The following is an 11559-nucleotide window of genomic DNA, read 5'->3' on the forward strand; positions in this document are numbered from 1 at the left end:
AGTGTGGGCTCTGCCAAAATGAGGGAAAGAATGAACAGTCACCAGTGACTGAGCCCAGCTCTGGGTCAGGTCCAATCTCAGTTACACCCCACAGCACCTTAGGAAGGAGAGAGTTTTACAACGAAGAAGCTGCAGAGTTCATTCAGTCAACTCTGAGACTTGCTCTGGGAAGAGAGGAGTTTCTGGACTGCACCTCTGACTGCCCAAGAGACAGCTGAATTCAGCGACTCTCCTGAGCATGGTGCTGGGAGCCAGAGAACTTGGGAACAACGAACCACAATCCCTGCCCACATGGAGCTCACAGTCCAGGAACAGAGGCAGGCAGCTCAAAGATTAGCCAGCCCTTGCTGAAGCCCTACTGTGGGCCACGCAGGTCGTGTGCTGAGCGTTTTGCATGGATTTAATCCCACTGTGAGCCTACGAGTTAGGGCCAACTTTTCTCTGCATTTTACAGATAAGAAAACTGAGGCATGGAAGCATTCAGTGTGCTGCCCCAAATCACAGTCTGACTCTTGGACTTTTACCCTTAACTGGCTCTTTACTGCCTTTCTTCCAGCGAAACAAAAATGCAAGGTGGAGGGGAGGCATTCCAAGTTGGAGCTGGGGTGGGGGGGATCGGGGATGGCTCACCAGGGCAGAGGTCACTCCTCTCAGGTCTTAAGGATGGGGCGTGGTTATAGGACTTGGGCAGGTGGGGTAGGAGCGGGAGGTGCCCCACAGGCAGAAGGACGCTCATGAGCCAAGGCAGAAGGCATGTCCTTATTAAAATGCTTGGGTGGTTCTTCATTGTTGACTGCATCCTCGGATGGAGTCCAAGCTTCTTCACAGGACTAACAGGGTGCCACAAGTCCATCCCAGGTGACTTTTCTCCTCCCCAGCCCCCAGCCCCCAGTCCCCACAGCTGCCCTCCAGCCCTCCTCACGTTCCCTCTTTTTCTAGCCACCTTATCTCTGTGTCCAGGATTATCCTGCCATCCTTGTCTTTGGCTAAATCTTGAAGGTTGTAGCTCAGACTTCCAAAAGAGTTCCCCTGGTTTATCCCCATCCCAACGCAGCCACCATATCATAATAGCTTGAGTATTTGTGTAGCAGGGGGAAAAAATCATCACTGTAAAAGCCAAACCGATCCCAGCTGTTCTGTTTTCAAGGATGGGAGGACGAATCGCTCAGGTCACAGGGAAAATCCCCATTCATTGGATATTTGCTTGACAAGTTTTGACTGGGCACCTACCATGAGCAAATCACTGTGCTGAGTCTTGGATGCCATTTCCTTGTATGTTGAGAGGCAGGTGAGAGGAGGAGGAAAGTAGGGCTGTTAATTCCAAGTCAGCCAGGTGTGGGCCATGGAGAGGTGAGACCCCGTGGAGGGTGGAGCGCCCCATCCAGGAGCTGAGCCCATCCAGGAGCCGAGCCCATCCAGGAGCCGTGCCCATCTGAGGGCAACGGGGCCCATGCGAGGGTGCTTAAGCAGGAAAGTGGGGTCTCTAAGGCAAAGGGGCTGGCCATGTGGGGAGGTGGGGGACTGGACTGTGGCGAGAGGTGACCAGTAAGAAATGCCAGGGGATGGGTGAGCTAGTGATCCAAGAACACATGTACCAGATTCAATGTCCAAGTCTTTGCACTGTGATATAAAACTCATTGGCAATAGAGCAGATGTGGTTCAAGTGGTTGAGCACCCACCTCCCGCACGGGAGGCCCCAGGTTCAGTTCCCAACGCCTCCTGAAAAAGAAAAAGAAAACAAGCAAAACAAATTTTAAAAATCCAGGAAAACCAATGTGGCTCAGTGGTTGAGTGCCGGCTTCCCACATATGAGGTCCTGGGTTCAATCCCCGGCCCCCACTCATTGGCAGGTCCTCACTTTTAGGGGGGTCCCATGTACCTACAAATGCTTTGCATGAGTGGTCTTGGGGGAGAGTCAAAGTTGAGGACAACCAGGGCAAAGTGAACGGAGAGGAGGCGGGAACTTGAAGCTAGAAGGGACGTGAGGCTGTAGCTCCTGAGGTATCACAGATCTCTGGGGGAAGGCATTGCAGAGAAGGTGGGTGTGAGTCAGCTTTATTTAAATCGCTCAAGACAGCATGGCTTCAGCTCTTACTCGGTGTTTTAGTTTGCTCAATGCTGCTGGGAGCAATATACCAGAAATGGGTTGGCTTTTACAATGGGCATTTATTAGGTTAAAAGCTGACAGTTCTGAGGTAGTGAAAGTGTCCAAAACAAGGCACCATCAGGAGGGTCTTTCTTCCCGAGCCACAGCTGTGGGTGTTCAGGCACGTGGTGGAGGCATCTAGAGATGCTTCGTCTCTGAGCAGCAGCTGTGGGTGATCAGGCACTGGCAGGGCACGATGGCAGCCTCTTTTGCTCATCTCTCCTCCTTAGGGCCTCTCTTAGCATCTGGGTTCCTCTCTGTCTCTGCAGCTTTTTTCTGTTGCCTTTTGATTCTTCCATTTATAAAGGACTCTAGTAAGAGGATTAAGACCCACCCTGAGTCATGCCCTACTAAAGTGATCTAATCAAAAGGAAGGTCCCTTCACTGAATGGAATCAAAAGGTCCCATCTACAATAGGTTTACAGGCGCAGGAATGGATTTGCGTTAAGAGCGGGATTTCCTGGGGTTCACAAAGTCTCAAACGGCCATACCTTCCCTGTGCCTTCAGTAGATTGCGGGTCTATGAAGGCAGAGACCACATCTTGTTGGTTCTCCACTGTAACCCTAGCTCCTAACACAGGGCCTGGTGCACAGCAGGCATTTAGTGCTTGCTGTATGCACTCATGAATGGGTAAACAATAGATTACATAAAATCCAAACTCCCTTCCACTGTCTCCAAAGCCTCACAAGGCCCCTGTCCCACTTTTGCCTTCCTCACCACACACAGGCCTCCTTTCTGTCCCTCAAACACATCATGCTCATTCTCACCCCAGGGCCTTTGCATGTTCTGTGCCCTTGGTGGTGAACACTCTGCCCCAGCTTTTTGTTCACCTCCTCCTTCATAGCACACTTTCCTCAGGTCACTCCTCAAATTTCACCTCCTCAGAGAAGCCTCACAATCCACAATATCCTCCGCTCAACCACTGACTAATACACTACACTGCTTTATTTACTTCAAGGCACGCCTCAGAATTTTATTTGCTTGTTTGCATACGCACTTGCATATTAGAATGTCAGCTAGGGAAGCTGGTTTGACTCAACTGATGGAGCGTCCGCCTACCACACGGGAGGTCCAGGGTTCAAACCCAGGGCCTCCTGGCCCATGTGGTAAGCTAGCCCAGGTGCAGGGCTGATGTGCGCAGAGTGCCGTGCCACATAGCGGTGTCCCCCGTGTAGGAGAGCCCCACGCGCAAGGAGTGCGCCCAGTAAGGAGAGCCGCCCTGCATGAAAAAAGCACCATCTGCCCAGGAGTAGCGCTGCACACACGGAGAGCTGACACAGCAAGATGATGCAGCAAAAAGAGACACAGATTCCCGGTGTTGCTGACAGGAATCCAAGCGGACAGAGACAAACACACAGCAAATGGACATGGAGAGCAGACAATGCAGGGTGGGGGAGAAGGGGAGAGAAATAAATAAAAAATAGAATCTTAAAAAAAAAAAAATGTCAGCTACCTTCAACACACATCACATAAATATCCTAGAAGCTAAACTCCCAAGGGTCAGGGCTTTTTCCTGTCTTGCCCACTGCTGCATCCCCTATGCCACACACTGTGCTTGGTACATCGGAGGCAATAATTATTTACTGAATATTTATAAATGAGTGAGTGGTTGGATGGTGACTAGGGCCACCCTGGGAAATGAGGCTAAATGCATGATCTCAAATCCAAGAGACCTGGTACCTTTCAGTTCTGAGAACTTCCAGCCCATAGACGTAAGACGTGGCATCCAAATGCATGACGCCTCCCTTCCCCTGAGATCTCCAACCAAATAACTCAGGTGTGCCAAGACCCTGCTTCTCCAGCCCCGTCCCGTGACCCAGACCCCCGGGGAGTTTCCCATCCTCAGCCCACCTCCACTCCCTCCCGACTGCCTGCCAGCCAGCGGCTGCCAGGGGTGATATATGGAGATGACTTGATTTAACCTTGAAGGGAAGAAACAAATTAATGTGTCTCAAAATAAATTCCGGGAATCGGTGGCTGGTTTCTCTCCCTCCACCCCCCTCAGTGCCGTACAGGTTGTGCATCATAATGTGACAATCAATACTGCCTCTTAAACAAGGCGACACCTGGACCCAGCAGGCTGTGGGGCTGCTGGGAGGTCCCCTCCCACCCAATGTCCCGGGTGCAGGAGTTGCGGGAAGGTGTGGGCGGCTCAAGGCCCGCGGGGGGCTGCTCGCTCCAGCTGCTGAGGGCCGGCCGAGTCACCTTGTCCATAGCAAGGACATCCCCCCAGCCCCACCCTCACCCCAGCCCCGAGGGCACCCCGGTGCCAGCAGAGGTGGGTGGGCTGGGTGGACCCTAAGCCATTTCCATCATTCTCCAACCATGACTTAGCTATGGGGTGGGTGGGAGACACCAAGCCTCACCCCAAATTGTGCAACTCAGGGTAGATTTGCTGGGTGCCTGTGCTCAGCACTCCTATTCGATGGGTGGGCCCCAGTACGGGGGAGCTCCTTCAGGACCACTTGGTAAATGGCCACTGCCTGGGCCTCTCGGGACCCCCCATTGTCCAACGCCCTCTCCGTCCCCACCCCCACTAGGATCCAGCAGCCAAAGGGTTAATACCACCTCAGCAGGAAGCCTTGGCCCGGGGGGCCTGCGCCCACCAGTTGTTAAACACTTTGAAGGTCACCCCTGCCTGCTGCAGGGGACTGGGCCCCAGAGAAAAGACCCCGGACAGGACACAGGTCTCCGCCCTCAGGGCAATAAAAATGTGAAATAAAAGAGTGAGGCTGGCGACAGGACGTGGAGAACAGGGAGGCAGCCACGGCTTTGGAGACCTGAGCTCTGACCCCAGCGACGCTGTCTGCAGCCGCGTCATCGGTTGTCACTTCACCTCCGTGGAGACCACGCTCGTTTCCTCAGTTGAGGAAAATTGGGTGATGACCGATGTGAGAATTAGACGAGTGTAGGCAAAGTGCTTCCCCAGAGGTATTAAAGCACAGTCCGCAGTAAATGAGGGAGACAGTCTGCTGGGTCCAGCCTGGCCCCTGACTCCAGACCCTTCCAGGGCCCCACCGTAGTTCGCTGGAGTCTGTACCGGAAATTATGTTTTAAATATATTTTTTATTTTTTTAATATATTTTTTATTTATTTTAAAAGATACATAGAACACACAAAATGTTACATTAAAAAATATAGAAGGGAAGTGGACTTTGGCCCAGTGGTTAGGGCGTCCGTCTACCACATGGGAGGTCCGCGGTTCAAGCCCCGGGCCTCCTTGACCCGTGTGGAGCTGGCCCATGCGCAGTGCTGATGCGCGCAAGGAGAGCCCTGCCACACAGGGGTGTCCCCCGCATAGGGGAGCCGCACGCGCAAGGAGTGCGCCCCACAAGGAGAGCCGCCCAGCATGAAAGAAAGTGCAGCCTGCCCAGGAATGGTGCCACACACACGGAAAGCTGACACAACAAGATGATACAACAAAAAGAGACACAGATTCCCATGCCGCTGACAACAACAGAAGTGGACAAAGAAGAAGACACAGCAAATAGACACAGAGAATAGACAATTGGGGCGGGGAGGGAGGGAAGGGGAGAGAAATAAATAAATCTTAAAAATATATATATAATAGAGAGAGAGAAGGTTCCCATAAGCCCCTTCCTCACACCCCTGACTTTTCCCACATCAACAACCTCTTTCATCACTGTGGCACATTCATTGCATTTGGTGAGTACATTTCAGAGCACTGGAGCACCTCATAGATTATAGTTTACATTGTAGTTTACATTCTCCCCCAGTCCATTCAGTGGGTTATGGCAGGACATACAATGTCCTGCATCTGTCCCTGCAACATCATTCAGGACAACCCCCAAGTTCCAAAAATGCCCCCATATCACACCTCTGTTTCCCTCTCTCTGTCCTCAGCAACTCCCATGGCCACTGTCTCCACATCAATGATATAATTTCTTCCATTGCTAGTGTCACAATAATTCTATAGTAGAGTATTGGTAAGTTCACTCTAACCCATATTTTATTCCTCCATCCTGAGGACCCTGGGGTGGTGATGTCCACTCCACCTCTCAACTGAGAGGAGGGGGCTTCGATCCCACAGGGCTGGTGGATGGGACTCCCATGTCCCCAGCTGTAGACTCTCTTGGTTCCCTGGTGTGGTGGTTGTCCATCCTCACCTCCCTGTCAACTGACCTGGGTACATCCAACGAACTGGAGAGTAGGTGCTGCAACTCTGCTGAGGTTCAGGGTCCACCTGGCACATGCAAAGCCCAGAGATCCAAGTCTCCTGGGTGTACCTGAAATTGATGTTCTCCCAGCACCTGCTTCCCAATTCTCATTGTCTCCGTTTGGGGGAAGAAGAGTGAGAATTAGGGGCATTGAGGGAACTCCACAGTCTCCATTGTCAGAAGCCTCAAGTTAACCCAGATACCACATCTCCCTAATCTTAGCTGTCAACCCCCAGCCATTGCCCAAGAGTGCACCTGCTGTTGTAAGTCAGGATAAACCAGCAGCTCCTATGTGGAGATCTGAGTTAGGTGTATCTCATGAACAAAGGGGATGGCTTTAGCCCCTTAGCTGTTGGCACAGCTCCTAGAACATAGCAAGTGCCCAGAATATCAGCTTTTTTCAAGCTACTGTTATCGCTGGGGTCATTTTAAAAGAGAACGTGGTGGAAGGGAGAAAGCCAGAGAACAGGCCGGCAGCAGACGGCAGTATCATTCCCCCTGGAAGGCTGGAAGAGCGAGGAGAGACGCAGCCAGGTTGCTTGGGTGAGCTCCCATGTCCTTCCCCAGGTGGGCAGTGGTCAGCTCCTGAACGGACGTCCCTGGGTGCCGTCCCAGGCTGCACCCAGCCTCCAGAACGCCTTCTTGCATGGTTCCTGCTACCCTGGGCCGGGGCTGAGAAATGCAAAGGACTCTGGAAGAGGGACGGTGTCCAGATGGAAAGGTGGCTCCAGTCCAGGGCCGAAGGCTGGGCCCACAGCCCAGACCCCAGAGCACAGGCGCCCTGGCCCCTTCTCCCCATCTCCCTAATCCAGGTGAAGTCAGATTGCAGTTCAGCAAAGGGGGCAGGTGGGCTTAAGAGCTAGGTTTCTGGAGACAGCCTGATAGCTTTCGAGCCTGGGCCCTGCCACTTGAGCAAGTCGCTGCGTGGCCTTGGGCCAGTGGCTCCCTGAGGACCTGGGAAGTGGGGGGTGTGGTAGGGACTGGGTGAGGCCATGCCTCGTGCGGGCGCAGCCAGCCTGCTCCATAATCCTTAAGCCTCTACTGACAGGGGGCTTAGAAGAGGGAAGGAGGGAGCAGGGGGATTCCTGGTCACAGCCAGGACTAGCGCAGGTCGGTCATGTGCCCGCGCTTGGCCTTTCCATGCTGGCCACTTCTGTGCTTGGAAGCTGCTGGGGAGCTCGCGGTCTAGTCAAAAAGACTTGTGGCTCAAGCGGTTGAGCACCTGCTTCCCACATGGGAGACCCCGGGTTTGGTTCCGATGTTTCCTTAAAATACAAACAATAAGCAAGCAAGCAAACAAACAAACAAAAAAAAACCAACCCAGGGGAGCCAATGTGGCTCAGTGGTTGAGGTTCTGGGTTCAGTCCCTGGCACCTCAAAAAAAAAAAAAAAAGCCTGCAGATCCCCAACTCCTAATACAACCCAGGTACATTGCTTGCCAATGAACACGTAAACGCCTAATGTAAGATACGTAGTTAACAGCTGATTAATATACTAGGTATTAATTGATATAGTGACAAAGTGACAATTAAATAATTATTAAAACCATAGTAAGTCTCCTTTTAAACTCACCCTATGTGCCACCAGTGTGCTGACTGCCTCATGAGTATTTTCCCTTTTAAGCCTCACAACTTTCCCAGGCAGTTGGGGCTCTTCCCACCCCAGATGAGGAGAGGGAGACTCAGAAAGGCCAAGTGCATTACCCAAGGCCATCCTGGAGGAGCTGAGGCCTGACTCCACCTGGGCTCAGCAGGCGGGTGGTTAGAGAACAAAGGCAACCCCTAGTGCTCACTCTGGGCCTCAGTTTCTCCATCTACTAAATGCGAGTAATCAATTGCCCCTCCCCCCCCAAATATCCCCAAAGAAGTTCTGGGAAGAGCAGAGAAAGGACCTGTAAATAAACAGGACTAATTCTTAGCTATCGTCACCATCCAGCAGCTCAGGGAAGGGGGCTGGAAATGCTGCCTGGTGACCTGACGTCATTAGGCCATTTCATTTCTCTGGTCCTGTTTTTGCTGCATGACAGCCTGGCTTGTTCCAGTTCTGATGGTGGCAGCCTATCAACTCCGCAGCAGACACAGCAGCCACCCTCACTGCCAAAAGGCACACGCTTGCACACACACACACCCCTCAGATCTAAACCGATGTAGGCATGCTTGTTGGAGGACAAAAAGCGATGGAAATTGTGAATCCGTGCTAGATCAGCAGTCCCCAGAGTGGACTCCATGAAAATGACAGGGGCGGGGAGGGATCTGCAGCCAAGTAAATTGGGCAGGCGCTGGGTTAGACAAAGTTAAATACTGCTCTTTCCTCTGGTGATACACACTGAATCTCCAGGAGACGATTCAGCTGGTAGCTAGCTCAGCTATCTATTGCTGCATAACCAATTACCCTAAAACATAGTGGCTTAAGACACTATCCCACAGTTTCTGGGTTTGGGAATTCAGCTGCGACTCAGCTGGGTGGTTCTGGCTCGGGGCCTCGTATGAGGGATCTGCTTCCAAGCTCACTCCCCTGGCTGTCGGTTGGAGGCCTCAGTGGCTCACCACGTGGGCCTCCGCGCAGCTGCTTGAGTGCCCTCATGACATGGCTGCCGGCTTCCTGCAGCATGCAGTACCCGAGAGAGAGGGAGAGGTGGAAGCCACCATGTGTCTTTTTAATCTGTCCTTGAATGTGGCATAGCATTGTTTCTGCCCTATGTCACTGGCCACACAGATCAACACCCCAAAATCAATTTCACCTGTGTCTTTTTACTCTTCTGAAGATGGCCACTAGGAAATTGAGAATTCCACCTGTGCTTCACATCTTGTTGGACAGAGCTGCCCAAAAAGAGCCCTAGAACCATTGACCATGAGGTGCAGCAGTGCTTAGAGATGTATTCACCAAGTGCAGTGAATGTCTCATGATGATGGAGGAGGTTGTTGTTATGGGAGGAGTGGGGTGAGGGGGGTGGGGGGTATACGGGGACCTCATATTTTTTTAATGTAATATTAAAAAAATAAATAGACAAAAAAAAAAAAAATAAGACCCCTGGAGTGGCTCTAGAGTGGGCCAAGGGAACTGGGTTTTTTGGGTTTTTTTTTAAGATTTATTTTTTATTTATGACCCACCCCCCCTTGCGGCTTGCTCGCTGTCTGCTCTGTGTCCATTTGCCGTGCATTCTTCTGTGTCTGCTTGTCTCCCTTTGTTGCGTCATCTTGCTGCGCCAGCTCTCCGCGGGCACGGGCCACCAGCTCTCCACGAACGTGGGCCAGCCTGCCTTCACAAGGAGGCCCCGGGACACGAACCCAGGGCCTCCCATATGGTAGGCGGGAGCCCAACATATTGAGCCACAGCCGCTTCCCGGGCCCAGCCATTGTTGGCTAAAGCCTTCCCCAGGGGTGCAAGGGGGGGCATTAAACTCCCCCCGCCCCAGGATGTAAATGTCAAGCTCTTAGACTTTGTGAACGAAGTGGTTCCAGCAGCCCCAGGGCAGCCCTCCAAAGGAGAGTCACAGGGCAGGTCTTGGAAGCCAGAACAGCCAGGAGCCCGGGGAGCCAAGCATGGAAACGGGGGGCGGGGGGAGGGGGCGGGCGCGGGTCTGGGCAGAGCGCCGGCGGTGTCCGCTGCATTTATACTCATCGATAACTGGGAGTGATGTGATGGCTCAACCCCTGGGGATCAGTTAGATGATGGTATCTCCCTACAGTGGGAAAAATCACGCAGCGATTAAATATCATGCCCTTGAAGATGATTTATTGTCACGGAAATAGCACATGGGAAAAACTAGCTTCAAATAATCAGTGTGGTATCATGGCCCATTGAAGAGAAATAAACATACATTTGCATTTATATTTTCGTCATTCTTAGACCGCTATTTATTTTTAAAAAGAAACTGGAAGCACAAGTTATTTTTATCCTTTGGGCTTTTCTGTCTTTTCCAGATATTCTGCATTAAGGGTAAATTGCATTTATAATCAAAAAGGTAAACCTAGCTGTTAAGTCAAAGTTCGGATTCTCAAAAGGGAGCCTTCCGTGTAATATAAAAGCGAGTGAAATTTCACTTCCCCTCCTAGAACATTACATGAGTGTAGCTGTACAGTGTAATGGTTATACAGACAGACTTCAGAGCAGGACTGCTGGGTTTGAATTCTATTCTACCACTTATTAGCTGCGTGACCCAGGGAAAATTTCTTAACTTCTCTGTGCTTCATTCTCAATGTCCCTAACAGAGGCGATGACAGATTGCCTTGTAGGGTTGTGGTAAGGAATAAACGAGTTAAGCTATGTAAATGCTTAGAGCAATCCCTGGCATTGAAAGCACTTTGGCAGTGCACACCTACCGCCCCCACCCCACCCTCACCCCTAATTAGTCTGGATGGCTAATGATTTTTTTTTTCCTCTTTCCCTCTCATTAACGCTACCCTGTTCCACCTTCTCTTGCATCCCTTTGCGATCCTGCCAGGTGTAAATGGGGAGCGATGAACTCATCTGATTGGCCAATCACATTCGTCCATGCTCAAGTCTGGCCTCCTCCAAGGAATGCACTTGAACCTGGTTCTGGAAGCTGCCAAGAGCCGGGTGCAGGCCTGGGGGCAGACGCCCGAGGCTTCTGCCCTGCATCGTCTGAGTCCCTTTGCTCTGGTCTCTGTCCCTCCGTTTCTCTTTGGGGCGTCCCTTCCCTCCATTTTGGGCAGTTGCCCTGGGATGTTCCTTCAAGCGGCAGCACCCCATCAGACTAAGCCAATCAGGGGCTCTCGTGCAGAATCTGAACCTTGTGCAGAGGGACTCAAGATGGGAAGGAGTTGACGCCGATTCATCCCAGTGAGCGGGGCCTGAGGAGGAGGCCATTTGCTCTTCCTCCCTGGACGCTGGGTGGCTCTGGTCCTGACCTTGCTGGGGGGACTGGCCTTCAACTTTAATTTCAACTGTACGGGCTGCCTCTCATCCTGCCAAAGACTTTCCCCTTAGATTAACTACAGTCTACGTCGTTAGCTTGAAGACAGAGAACCAGAGAACACCAGCTTCCAGGCAGAGACTGGGCCGGGCAGCATCTCCTGCGCCCCGGTGAGGGCAAGCTGAGCCCCAACTCCATCGGGGGCCCGGGCGGGTCCTCCTACCTCTCTCCTGGTCGTCCTGGCAGGGTGCTCTCCTGGAACCCTCCTGAGAGCACACTGGTACTCAGAGCCCTGTCCCCAGCCCCTGGGCTTAGCCCCAGGATCCTCGCTCTGGAGCTCCAGATACCTCCTAGACAT

The sequence above is a fragment of the Dasypus novemcinctus genome, chromosome 19, assembly GCF_030445035.2.
Source record: "Dasypus novemcinctus isolate mDasNov1 chromosome 19, mDasNov1.1.hap2, whole genome shotgun sequence".
Lineage (NCBI taxonomy): Eukaryota > Metazoa > Chordata > Mammalia > Cingulata > Dasypodidae > Dasypus > Dasypus novemcinctus.